This window comes from Coturnix japonica, chromosome 1, assembly GCF_054131305.1.
Source record: "Coturnix japonica strain WE chromosome 1, WE-NBRP24, whole genome shotgun sequence".
Taxonomy (NCBI): Eukaryota; Metazoa; Chordata; class Aves; order Galliformes; family Phasianidae; genus Coturnix; species Coturnix japonica.
The window spans coordinates 20,457,300-20,470,445 of record NC_140663.1 but is presented as its reverse complement, the minus strand read 5'-3'; positions in this window follow the sequence as shown (position 1 = coordinate 20,470,445).

The following is a 13,146-nucleotide window of genomic DNA, read 5'->3' as shown; positions in this document are numbered from 1 at the left end:
AAGCCCATCTACTACATCTACATAGGATTGTTCAGCCTGGAGAAGAGGAGGCTCAGGGGAGACCTTATAGCTCTCTATAACTTCCTGAAGGGAGGTTGTAGTGAGCTGGGGGTTGGCCTCTTCTCTCATGTAATCAGTGATAGAACTAGAGGGAATGGTTTTAAGCTGCGCCAGGGGAGATTCAGGCTGGACATTAGGAAGTATTGCTTCTCGGAAAGGGTGGTCAGGCATTGGAATGCACTGCCCAGGGAGGTGGTGGAGTCACCGACCATGGGAGTGTTCAAGAAACGTTTGGATGTTGTGTTGAGGAATATGATTTAGCTGGGTAATGGTTGGACTAGATGATCTTCTAGGTCTTTTCCAACCTTGATAATTCTGTGATACTCCTGTTACCTTGGGCAGGTTGCCACCCCCCAGAGCCCAGAACCCCACCCAGCCTGGCCTCAGGCCTCGAATACCTGCAGGAATGGGGCATGTACATCTACATCTACAGCTTCTCTGGGCAATGAGTGAAGAATTTTCTCTTTATATCCATTCTAAATCACTTACCTTCTTTCAGTTTAAAACCATTGCTCTGTACCTACAGGCCTTGTTAAGTCTTTTGTTATTCTGTGGGCCTCACAAACATATTCTTGGAAAATTATTATATCACCAAATTGTTTTCCACTGCAGGCCTTTAAAATCTTTTTTTTTTCTTCTTTTTTTAACTTTTCAGACAGAGCTGATCTGAGCTATTTCAAATGAAGAATAGGTAATCCCTTAGCATTGCTTTGTGGCTGCTGATTTTCTTATTCTCCTTTCTCTGTGGTGGTTTCCATCTAACCCCGCCATGACTTGGTGCAGACAGGCTGGCAGGGCACTCACTGCTGCATTTTGTGGAATAAGGGTTCTGTTGATGCAGCTCCCTCAGCTGGGCTGTTGCTGTGGTGTACACAGAAAGCGCTTGGGCAGCAGACATCCAGACTCAGTTACGTTGCTGTCAAACCACAAAGAGAGCATTTGTAAAAAATCAGTGTGGGGCTTATTTGTAGGGAGCAGAATCACAGCTGAAATATAGGGTGTATCACATCATCAAAGTCAGGCTGACAAAAGGAAGTTTCCCGGTCTTACTTTGACTACCTCTGGTCAACACATCTTTTGACAGGTTTAAAATAAGACCTTTTAATCCCAGCTGCTCTTGGGTGCAGGATGCTTGTTTGAATGGCAGCCAAGTAATTCCCTCAGCAAGTTCTCCTAAACCTATTGAAGTTTCAGTCATACAGTGATGTCAGAAGGAGCAAATAAATAGAAAAGAGGGACTTCATCGCTCTTAATTCTAAATGTTTGCTATGGATATATCTTTATTTGACATTATTGCTGTGTTCTCCTGATTGCGTACCAGGTGACACTGCACAGCTGACTCATAAGGTCAGTGTGGTAAAGGAGGTTGGGTCTTTGATAAGGAAATGTTTGCAGTTGGAATAACCATTTGAGAAAGATAACGTAAGTATCAAATTATTAAAAGAGGAAATAATATTATCTGTGCAGTAACCAATACCTCAGAATATATCTGTCCCAGAGTTAAATAAGGAAGATTTGAGAATGGCTGTGATTAAATAACATCAATCATTTACATAACTGAATAATAACTTAATAAAACTTGTGGAGCATGACGAGTGACAGTTCTGCTGTTCCATGGAAATACAGCAGCTGGCAGGAGCCCAAAGAAAAGGGGTTACTCCAGACCCACAGTGGCTGAGAAAGGTTCTGAGTCCAGGCTCTGAGGCTACTATGCACAGTGCTGTGATGAACTGAAGGTAGGCTGCTACTAATGATCCGTAACCAAAGAGTCACAGTCACTCTTTGGTAAATCAGATGATGAGCTGAACACAGCAGCATTACAAATGCAGCCTTTGCACAAATGCTTTTTATCATTTGTTGCCCCATAGTGAAGTGCTTCTACATTCCGGTTGTTATCACAACCACTGGCATTATGGGGTGATTTTAAAATATCACATGACAAAGAACTGACTGCGGTGTGCAGTGCTATGGGCATATACAAGCACTACTGTGACAAAGATACCATTGCTACATGGCGGTAAAGCTCCTGCATGAAAATTAGAGGAACCTGGGACAGCACTGAGTGACAGTCACTCTCTTTTATGAATTTAGCTGACAGAAGTTTGCTCACATGTATTAATTACGCTGCTTGTCTAAACTAAGCCTCTCTTGTACAAGGGCTGCTCTGAAAGTAATGCATCGTATTTGTTACAGTTTTCATGTCTATTAATAGGAGGCATTACTTTTGGAGCAACCTACGTATCATTTACCAGTTAACCTCTAAGGAAAAAATAAATAAATCAAAAACCACAACAAAATTTAAACCAGCACTACTGTAAATATTTAAGTTGCAAATGTCAGACACCAAAGAGTCTTAAGCATTCAGGTACGCAGGGTCTGAACTGAAATGAATTTGTTGGCCTAATCTGAGACTCACATCTGAGATGAATTCCTTTGCTAGTATCTATAAGTGTGTTTTGAACTTACTTTCTGGCACCTCTCATAGCTATTAATTTTTACTGAATGAAGTTACAGCACTATGTGATGCTTGTTTTAAGAAAACGGAAACGTTTCCTTTGAGTAATTACAGAAAAGATAAGAAATACAGAATTACGTAAATCCACATGCCTTATGTAGCACCTCAAGGCTGAAGGGTATAAATAGAAACAAGATAAAATATGAACGTGAACCATTTCAGGTATTTTATCTTCAGGCTGTTGATTTTTGCTCCTGGCAATAGGTGTTGTACTAATTTGTTACCAGTCTTGATTCTGTTTTGGTTTGAAAGCAGTTCCTGGTGGCTTTTTAAAATGACATTTATGTTCTATAAGCTGATGCTTCTGCCTTAGCTGATCTTTCTGTGCAGCTTTGAAAAAGCCAGCCTCAGAGTGCTGGCAGAGACCTTGCTCTCTGAAGCTTGGAAGATCTGTGTTATTAGAGTTAATTTCTTTAACATAGTAGCACTATCATAGGAAACGCTTATCTTGACATCTTGACATGGTAAGATCAGTACAACCGGGCTGTCTTAAATGAGTGAGATGCAGGCCCCAGGTGATCTTTAAAAAAATAAAAGAAAAAGGAAAAAGTGGAGAAAAAAAATTAGAAATTACTTAGAAATGCTCGAGGCAGTTTATGTAGCAGCACCTGAAAATTATGATTTTCACTGACTTGAGAACCACTTAAATATAAATATAAATGGAAATGTATAGACACAACTTGAAGCCCGCTCCTTTCCCCTCTCCTGTCTCTTTCAAACAGGCAAGAACGTGGATGGAAAATCCTTCCTTAAAAAATTCATAGCTTTCTTCCCGGCATCATCAAGTTGCCTGTACAAAATCTGAGTCCAAAGGATGGATTCAAACACCTCTAAAAGCTTTTTATTTTTATTTTTGCCATTAATGCACTTATTCTGGCCAATATTTCACATCCTCTATTATTTCTATACTAAATCAGAATAATCTCCAGGTGCAACCATGACAAAAGTTTTGAATCTTTTCCCTTTATTTATGTTCATCTTTGCTTCAAGTTCAGGGCGTTTGATTATGAAAAGAAATATGTATGTAAGAGGGCAAAATTCCACTGGAATCAATGTAATTGTCAGTACTTAAAACCGTATTTATGCTACAGGGTTTCTTATTTAACTCATCTATATTGACTACAGTATAGAACAAAGTTCTCTGTAAATGCAGGACTGGGGAAACCTCCTATGCTGTTTGTTGAAGCTGAACATTAGAAAAGCTATTCCTTTTATGTGGTGACATTAACTTTCTATTAAATGTGATGTTCATGTGTTTGGTGTCAATGAAGAAAGGAGATTTTGCCATTTAAACAGAAGTGGGAGGTAGTAATTGATTTTTTTTCCTTTTTACCATATTGGACCAATGAATGTTTTTCTTGGCATCTGGTACATAGTTATTAGTGCAGATGCAGTGAAATATTGCTGGCTTGAGGGCTGACTAGAAATTTGCAGTGAGCTGGAGAACCAAATGAAATGTGCCTGCAGTGATGAAGAGCAAAATGGCAACCACATGCAACACCTCCAGTCTGCAGATGTGGAAATTTGTGGTTCCTGCCTACAATATTACTGAATCTAGGCAGTCTCCTGAAGAGCTTTAGAAATCCTTAAAATCACTGCTCCCATTTTCAATGAGTAGACTCTGAAGAACACTTAAGACTGAGATCATACTCATTCAGATCAGGAACAAGCATCACCAGGTGGAAGTTGTAGCTGTACTAAGGGAGACATGGTGCTGTGTGTATTCATAAGCTGCACTGTGAGAGGTGAGCATTCATGTTCAATGCTCTTCATTAATGTGATTTTCTACACCATGAAACTTATCCAAGTACCACTCTTTCTCATTGTAAGCATGTGCAGCTTGTGTTCATGTTTATTAATGCTTTGTTTCAGCAAAATAATATTCCTGTTTATTTTTTTTAAGTACTTTTCATTTGTTTTTTTCCTTTCAGGCACCGTATTTAAATGTATGTGCTCCTTTATTGAAATTTGATAATTGTGCAGTAATGGGTTTTTAGTTGATATGAATCATTAATAAAAATGAGTGAGAAGTTAATGATATGCTTTACTGGTGCAGTAGAATTGCATTCCAAAAGCTGGTGAATGACACAAGCACTTATACTGTCATATTTCCTATTGTGAGAGAACTGAAAGGTTTTAAAACCTCCATTTGAAGTTTAATAACAGTTTTCCCTGCTAATTGTAACTTTTCTGTTCTTCTGTTAACTTGTTTTGGCACAGTATCACAGTATCACAAAACAGGTAATGTTGAAAGGGTTGCTCTGCTCAGACCTTTCTGAAGTCAAGGTCTGATTATTTCCAAGGATGAAAATTTCCTTAGTTGACTGTAGATCACCATCTTGTCATTTCCACTTTCAAGCTCTCCTGACCAGGTTGCCCAGCCAGTTGGCAGTGTGACTTGTGCCCCCCTTTGACAGGTGAATCCTGTCTCATCCCAACTATTACTGACGCTCAGAGAGCCCCATGGTCATAAAACAAAACAAAAGAAACTCTTGATGCCAGTTGCTCATCCAGCCTATGATCTGCAGCATCTATGAGCATTCCCTCAAGCTCTTGATTTCTCTGATGTAGCAGGATCAAAGAGAAAACTGCCTCAGGGCTTTGACCCTACAACCAGTAATGTAATTATGCTTGATAGGCTCAATGCTTTCCCTTGCCAGTATCATGTTGGTCATATGGAAGAGCAGGAAGGGCCCAACAAGCCTTAACAGCCACCAGTACCTCAGATTCAAGCTCCATCAAGAAACAAGCTTCCTTAGCCAGCTAGTCACAGAGACCTCCTTCTTCACTGCAGGAAGTTTACCCCCACTAAGGCTTGTTTCTTTCCCATGTAGTTCTGGGAGGTCAGGCTTTGCTGGATGGAGCCCCTGGCCTACCAGCTGCTACTGGGGCACTAAATCTACTTCCCCAATGCAGATTTGCATGTGGAAGATGAGCTGTCCTCCTGCTGCCAGAACTCACATGCCTCTAGTCTCCATCATCATTTTGTTTTCCTCCCACTTGTGTAACTGCATGAGAAATGTGCACTGTGACGGATAGTTTGTCCATCACCACCCACCCTTTAGTGCTTAATCAAGAAAACAGCCATTCTTGTCTTACCAGCCATGAGCAACCATCACTAATTACCATGTCTGTGCATTTCTAGAGGAAAGAAGAGAATCCTATCTTGTCAAGAAAACTTCAAGGTGATGGGGAAAAAAGACAAGGGAGCTCAGCCTACAGGGTAGAGCCTGTATGATGTTGGGCCCTTATGTGGAACTATAATAAAAAACATTAAACTTCATCCAGAAATAAAAAGCTGCCTCTATAATTATGGATTCTGCCAGCTCACATACATACGTCACCAGCGTGGAATGGCCGGATCCCATCCTTCTAAGCCTCGAATGATGAGTAAGAGGAAAAAAGCAGAGACATTGATGATCACCCCAACCCTGCTGTCGTGCTTTGCTAGAGCACAGAAAAGAAATTGCATCCTTCACTGTTTGTTGACAGGCCCTGAAAAAGGCCTGATAATCTAGCTCTAGCCACAAGTTGTTACTGAGCTAGTAGCAGAGGTATCTGAGTGGCTTTGAAAGTGAAAATTATAACTTGCACAGCAAACATGCTTTGTTTTTACTGAAGCAGATCCAGATGCAGCTGGCTTCAGGCCAGACTGATTTATCCAGAGACCAGATTAAACATTTTTCAACCTAGAATCAGAAAGAACCAGAACTGTGAGAACCTCTGAGATTACTTGGAGTGTCACCTCCTCAGTTAACCCCTACGCCCTCTGATACTCTTCACTTGTCATCTTCCTGCTGATATTATGCTTCTACAAACCTCACTGTAACTGCTGAGAGTCTCAAAGTTGCACAGCAGTGTTAACAGTGAATGCCATAAGCCTCTGGCTCTGCTGGAGCTAGAAAACTCCTACGTCAGAGGTTCTTCTCAGTCCAGCTGGGGCAGAGGTTCAGCCTTGCTGAAAAGTAAAACAAATGTAGCAGTGAGTTTCTGTTCATCTGGTGATAGTCACTGGGGATTTCTGAGCTCTGAAGGAAAAAAAAAAGAACTCTTCTTACTGAGTACTTCCTCCTATTAGCTGACAGAGCTTCTGAAACACAGGCTGAAAGAGCTGGAGCTGCTTGGCATGGAGTAGAGAAGGCTCTGAGGTGACCTGATGTCTGAAAGGGAGCTACAGGAAAGAAGTGGACAGATTTTTTACTGATATGTGTCATGATAAAACAAGAGGAAATGGTTTCAAGCTCAAACAGGGGAGATTTATGTTAGATATAAGGAAAAACTCCTTTACAGTGAGGGTGGTGAGGCACTAGAACAGCTTGCCTGGAGATATGGTTGATACTCTGTCCCTGGAGACTTTCAAGGCAAGACTGGATCAGCCCCAGGCAACCTGATCTAGCTGTGGTGTCCCTGCTCATTGCAGGGGAGTTGGACTAGATGACCTTCAGAGGTCTCTTCAAGCTCTAAGGATTCTATAAGTCTCTGAAAATCAGACATTTTTGAAGGAGGATTACCTACAGTAATACTGTATGAGGTGCAGCCCACTTCCACAACCATCTCATTAAGGAAGGTATTGTATCAGAAACAACACCTTGTTTTTGCACCAGGGCACTCAGTCTTCACACATAAGAACTTCTAATTGTTTCTCACACTGCTGTAAAAACCCAGTGCTGCAGATTTTTTGACACACACATGAAAAAAACAACAACAACATACATTTAAGTAAATTTGTAAAAAATTATATTTCCATGTGATGGCAACTACAGATAACTTTAATTCAAATAATGACACTGGGAGAATACTTAACTCTGTTTCAAAGTGCTCATAGGAAAGAAAGAACTGATGAGATGCAAGAAGATGCAGCTTCTGAGTAATTCTGAAAAGGTACCCTTTGATGTCAGGGGTTTCCCAGCTCTCCTTTCCTTCCATCTCATCACAGTTTGTTGGGCTGGTATTCATGTCTCAGCTTAAACCCTTGTTTGTAGGCATGTTTTTGAGACTTCAGTTCTCTCTCTGGTTACTTTTTGTTTGTTCATTTTATTTTTATTTTTTATTTTTTCCAGTTTCTCTGAAAAACAGTGCCCAGACCTGGCCGCAGCTCCCTGTTTCAGCACTACCAACACAAAACTGCTCACAGCACACTTACATGATGGGTTTTTTCCATTTTTACCACAGCAGTCTTATTGACTGGTGTTAGGCTGTGGCTGTGTGCAGCCCCTACACCCTCCTCTGCAGATCTGCTACCTTGCAGAGTTTCCACTGCTATATTTACATGGCTGATTTCTCTAAGTTGAAGCCTGTCTTTTTTATACCATTTCTGCTATGTGTTAAGATCGTGCTGAACTTAATCCTATTTTCTAAAGTCTTCTGCATATTGGTTTTATCTGTTTGTTTAATAGGAGACACTCCATCACCTGCAGTCTCAATGAAAACCATGGGCTGTACTACAACCAAGGCAAACCACTGGGGTGGCCCAGCACTCACAGATGTTCATGAAAGGCAAAGTCCAAAATGCCACTATCAAGGTGTATAACTTCTACTGTTTTTCTCTTATCTACATGACCTGATTCCCGAAAGGGTCAGAGCTGAGCTGTAAACGGCACTGGGCGCTGTCTGGGAAAGCAGAGTTCAAAGAGGGAACAACCGCTGCACAGCAGCTGAGGGAGTGAGGTGAGAAATGAGAGAATGAGGTACTGAGGTCAGGGCAGGGTGGATGAGGCCTGAAGGAGCTCCAACCTATGGATGCCCCTGCCAGAGCAGGGCCTGGGCAAGAGCTCCAGCCCATAGGAAGGCACCTCTGAAGTGGGGTGGGAGTGCTGGAAAGTAAGAAAGTGGCTTTGTAGTGCTGAGCTGCCCATCGGTGTTAAACTACCACACCTGTTAGTTCGGTTAGATCCGCCATCGAAATAATTTTATTCTTCCTTTACATGGTACATATAGCCTCCGAGAATTATCTGAGATGTTTGGTTGCCATGGCATTTGAAGTAATATTATTTCTGCATTAATAAGGTCTTCATTGACTTTGCAGCAGTTAGACAATATCTGCCCACCTACCCACAAAACAGATTTTAAATTGCGGAATGATTGTTATCTGCATATCATTGGTTTTGATTTGAAATAACCAGGAAATCTTACACTTTCTGAAGCTGCTTTTTGAGGTTTGGATTTTATTCCTTGCAGCGCTGCTACAATTGCTACACATGTGAACACAGAATGAAAACAAACTGCTTACAGAAGCACATGCCAAGCTTTCCACAGGAAATCTTCCCTTCCTGTGTTTAAGACTAATCCGTTACTAATGCGCATCCTAAATCAGAGACAAGCCACTCGTACAATTAATTGTGCAGGGGCTATCCTGAAGTTAAGGGCAATGACAGATATATGGAAAAGGTAACACTAGAGAGCAGTCGATTATCTTTTAGTAGCAGTGTGCTTCACTTAATAAAATTTCTTTATAAATGAGGCTTGAATGATGAAATTGGAACACAGATTTCAGCCAGAGAGAAAGGTTTCTGGAGTAAAACCTCAGAACCAAATCTTTAGAGTGATTTGCCCATTAATCTGATTCTAGCAAACCATGTGGGAGCAAAAATAATAATAAGGAAAAAAACCTACGGAATAGCTTTATCTGCTTCCAGCAGTGAACAATCTGGCTAGAAAATTTCTGATGAAACATTTTCTCATCAGGATATGCCATTCATTGAAATCAAAATGTTCCACAGGAGAATTTCCATTTTTGACCAATTTCCAATGGAATCCAGGCAGGTTTCCAAGACAACAGAGCCTGACAGATTGCCTGTCTGTCTTCTTAACAGCCCTTCTGGCTGGTACCATGGGACCTTGGGCTTCCAGCCCTCTTGGCTTTGGGGCTGATGGAGTGCTGAAAGTTGGGAAGAAGAGATCCTCCAGTTTCTGTCTTCTTGGCAATCTCAGTTCTCCAGACACACAGGGTGCAAGGCTGACAGGCTGCCCCAGAGCTGAGGCATCATGCCATGAGAAGACTCAGCACTTCTGGTTTCTTTCCAGATTTTGAAATATTAAAATCTTCCAATGGAAAAAAAAATATATTTTTTCATGCAGCTCCTCTTCCTGAACAGGGCCTAATTCTGCAAGAGAATGCTTAATCTATATTTACTCATGACATATAAAATCACATGGATTTAATTGCAGCTCTGGCAGGTTATCTCCACATAGGTGTGTAAACATCAAAGGTCATGCTTGAGCATAAGACAAGGTAGTAATGGCCATGGTGACGTGGTGATGACATATCCCTGCCATTACTAGTATTTCTTTTCATAGTGCTTTGCAACTGATTAGTTCCTCCAATACATTGAAGTACTAATAAATAATACTTCCTTTTTAAAGGCAGAAAGCTGACATAGAAATATTATTTGTTTCTCAAACCACATTTTGCGTTTTGTTCAAAATTGTGGAGTCTCTTTCTATGGAGATATTCATTGGAAATATTCAAGGCCCGTCTGGACACTTACTGTGACACCTATTGAAGGGAACCTGCTTTAGCAAGGAGACTGGACTTGATTATCTCTTGAGGCCCCTTCCAACCCCTGCAGTGCTATGGTTCTGTGGTTCTGTGGTTCTGCAGTATCATTAGGCTTACCAGTCCACAGCCCAGCATACTCATTTAAAAGTCTTACTGAAATATCTTTTTTTTATGTGTGCCTTGGACAGATAATCTTCTAATTCTTCCTTTAGCCAATGAAAACAACACCTTCTTTGCCTGTTCTTTTCACCTCTTACTTACTAGTCTTACAGTTAAGGGGCTTACTATCCTTACAGCTTACTTAGCTCACAGAAGGACATACGTGTGTTTCTCCCCCACTTCTGTGAGGCAGTATTGTCAACATGACCTATGCACTGAATGTGCTTTTGAATTGGCAATCTACAGAAAAAGAATGGTAGGAAAGAGTTATACAAGTAATAGTAACTTAAATTCACATCAGATTTTTCCAGAAAAGGATACTTGGTATCATGTTGTTTGTAGTGATCTGGCATTCCAAACTAAAAATGTTTTAGGAAAACCTTTAGTATCCTTTTCATGATATCCAATGTCAAATACAGAAAAAATATAGAATTACTAAATGTACTGATAACAACTACCAGCCTGCTAAATTGTGGTAGTGCATGACACACTAAATAGCAGAATTTCAGCCCAGAAAGATTATTGGAAACTTGAGGATAAGGCCAACAGAAGCCTCATAAAGTTGTAAGGAGAGAGGTGCAAAGTTCTACACTTGATTAAGCCCCACTGCATGGTCTCACCCATAAATGGCTGAGAACATCCTTTGACAAGATCCTTTGATGTCGAGGCAAACACATTGATCAACAGCTTGTATGCATATGACTATGTGAGGGACATGAAATAAAATCTTAACAAATTTGAGCAGGAGTTGCAGGTAGGGTTGGATCTAAGACCAAATTATCTGTTACATAGCAATTAAATTTTATTTCATGCTCAGTCGAACATTGAGTCGTGTTACGGTGTAGCAATTGCTGTGCTGGAAGGAAAAAACAGAGCAACTGGGCATCAGATGAAAGGTGTCTATGTCAGCCTATCTCACAGCTCAGGCTCCTCTTTCTGTCCATTACAAGCATTATTGGGCTAACCCACACTCAAGTTTCTTGCCTTAAGGATGATCCTATTTCTTTACACAGTATTGAGGCCTGAATTTTACTCTCACTGACTTCAAAGTGAGCAGGTTCACCCTTTCTGTCGATATACTTTCTACTGTATTGGAATACTTCACATTTAATAGGCTATTTTTAAATGAAATTCCAAATGTTTAATTATACAAAACCTCTGGGTAGATTTCACTCAATCTGAATTCTCTGTATCTTTGGGCTCTTTATACTATGTAGTTTGCCTTGTGTTGGCAATTCTCATTTCTCTCTGTGTTGCAGTGCTTAAGAATTCTGCTAAGTACCTATTTTTTCTCTTAGAAGGATTTTTAAGTTTATAACTTCTCCAGAAGACAAATACACATATACTGGATACAGGGGGGAGAGGAGGAATTAATTTTTTAAACTCTTCTTCTTTGCTCCATTTAGTAAGCAGTCAGTCAGAAAAACACAGCATTTAATCCAAGGAACTTAGGGAAGGGTAAATGTATAGAGCCCTGTCTAGGGAAGCCAGTGAAACCAATGCAAGATAAATTACAAACCATGTTCCCCATTTCTCACAAGGGGTTTTCAGTTCAGTATTATCCCTCAGGCTTCCCATTCACAACTTATCTTATATACTTAATAGTTTCCTAGCTTTCTGAAATAATCTAAGAACCTAATTGAGTTTATCCCTCTTGTAAATGTGCATCCTTTCTCATTTGAATTGTCTGGCTTTATGACTGAACTGACATTATGATCACATTGGAAAATTAGTCCGTCCTACCAGGTGTGCACAGCCTACCAATTTTAGCAGTAGGCTGCTCCTCTTATGAATCACCTTGACAATTACTGCTTTTCTTTCATCTTTTTATGGATTCTTAAATATCTGAGTCTGTATGCTCACAGGTCCAGGATAAGCAGACTCTTTCTATATGCTTTTGTGTTTTACATAGAAGATCAAAAATGCTGAAAGAAGAAAAACAGCTAGTGCAGAATTTGATGCTAAAAACTAAAACTAATTTGGCTTTTTTCATATCAAAGCAAACCTCCCAACTCACCCACTGAATATCTTCCTGAGCCTGGGAAGGCTGCACACACCGCTGCACAGTGCACTGATCATTGCCATCATGTAGAGGTACCAGTTCTGAATAAAATGGTGTGACTATGGGACCTCATCACACACTCACATAATGCTTCTTACTTCTTACTTCTTACTGCTACATACCTGAGAGTTCAGTAGGGTATGCACAGCCACACCTGTACACAGAGATAACGCAAGACACATAGCAATTGCAACATCAGTAGATATTGTATTGACTTACTGGTTATCTCATAAAGCAAACTACGAAGCAATATCAACTGTACTCTGATGGCAGTAGCTTGAGCTGTGAAAATCTATACAAGTACAGGTTTTTCTGCATTGTTTCCCCAAGAACTTCAGCCATGGAATAGAGGATGTAAGCTGTTATAATCCTGAGTCTGTGCTGAGCTGCAACTGCAAGTTGTGGTGATATTTGTGATGAAAATGTAGCCCTTCCATGACATAACCACCTTAATTTTCACTTTAAACTTCAGATTAAAATATAAATGGGTTCAAATGCTATTGTAGCTTTCATATCTTCAAGCTAAGGCCTTCAGAAAGGAAACACATCTAACTAATTTGTTGAAACTGATCCTTGAAGGAAGTACTGTTAATATGATGGTAACAGATTACAGCATTCAGTGCTGCAGCCTTGACATTTCTTATGAAATGTTTGAATGCTGGCAAGTGCACTTCGCAAGCACCTGTGAAAATGAAGTGTCTTGTTTTCAAGAGCACAAGGTTGATACTCAAAGTAAAGGTGGACACCGATAAAAAGAAATGTGTAACATCACATTCCTACAAGAGGTGATTTGAGATATTTTTCTTATCCATTTGTATGCTTAATACTTTCCCTAAGAGGATAAAAGCTTGC